The sequence below is a fragment of the Bos grunniens genome, chromosome 20 (assembly GCF_055505025.1).
Source record: "Bos grunniens cultivar Pamir isolate PY7600 chromosome 20, Bosgru_T2T1.0, whole genome shotgun sequence".
In the NCBI taxonomy this organism is placed as follows: Eukaryota; Metazoa; Chordata; class Mammalia; order Artiodactyla; family Bovidae; genus Bos; species Bos grunniens.
In genome coordinates, this window is record NC_141184.1 from 5,378,312 (window position 1) to 5,379,609 (window position 1,298).

The 1,298-nt window shown below is 39.5% G+C and overlaps 1 non-coding gene across 1 annotated transcript; it reads left to right on the forward strand.

Annotated features, from left to right (window-relative positions):
* Positions 1 to 685: 685 nt before the first annotated feature.
* On the forward strand, positions 686 to 792 carry LOC147350057 (U6 spliceosomal RNA). The gene has a single exon (XR_015149295.1). It is a non-coding gene; the product is annotated as a U6 spliceosomal RNA (small nuclear RNA).
* Positions 793 to 1,298: the final 506 nt, after the last annotated feature.

The following is a 1,298-nucleotide window of genomic DNA, read 5'->3' on the forward strand; positions in this document are numbered from 1 at the left end:
AAAAATATTTCTCCCATAATGCCAAGCTAAATATTTCTGCTTTGAATAAGAAATATCTCCCTTAGGCCCATAGGAAAAAGTGAGGGACAAGCTTATGAAAAAATGCTCGATAACGTATGTCATTCAGGTCAGAGTGCAAATTAAACAATGACATACCGCTGCACATCCATTCAGATGCCCGGAATCCAACACTAACAATACTAAACGCTGGAGAGGATGTAGCACAAAAAAAGCTCTCATTCATTGCTTGTGGGAATGCAAAATGACACAGCTGCTTCTTTGGAGGACAGCTTGGTGGTTGCTTACAAAACTGAATGTACTCTTACCAAACCAGCGAATGTTTTTAGTCCTAGATGTTTGCTAACCTACATACCAGCCAGCAATTACACTCCTAGGTGTTTGCTAACCTAGCTGAAATGAACTGAAAATTTTTGTCCAGTTCTTCTGCCTTGGCTATTCTGCTGTTGATTCCCTCTACATTTGCAATTTACACAGCAAAGGAAATCATAAACAAGATGAAAAGACAACCCTCAGGATAGGAAGAAATATTTGCAAACAAAACAACTGAGAAGGGATTAATAGCCAGAATAAAGAAACAGCTTCTGTAGTTCAAAATTAAAAAACAAACAACCCCCCCAAAATTGGCAGAAGACCTGAATAAACATTTCTCCAAAGAAGACACACAGTGCTCGCTTCGGCAGCACATATACTAAAACTGGGACGATACAGAGAAGATCCACGTGGCCCCTGTGCAAGGATGACACGCAAATTTGTGAAGCGTTCCATATTTTGTATTACTCAGCCATTAAAAAGAATACATTTGAATCAGTTCTAATGAGGTGGATGAAACTGGAGCCGATTATACAGAGTGAAGTAAGCCAGAAAGAAAAACACCAATACAGTATACTAATACATATGTATGGAATTTAGAAAGATGGTAACGATAACCCTGTATGTGAGACAGCAAAAGAGACACAGATGCATAGAACAGTCTTTTGGACTCTGTGGGAAAGGGAGGGGGGATGATTTGGGAGAATGGCATTGAAACATGTATAATATCATATAAGAAACGAACCACCAATCCAGGTTCGATGCAGGATACAGGAAGCTTGGGGCTGGTGCACTGGGATGACCCAGAGGGATGGTATGGGGAGGGAGGTGGGAGGGGGGTTCAGGATTGGGAACACGTGTACACCTGTGGCAGATTCATGTTGATGTATGGCAAAACCAATACAATATTGTAAAGTAATTAACCTCTAATTAAAATAAATAAATTTAAATTAAAAAAAAAACAAAGA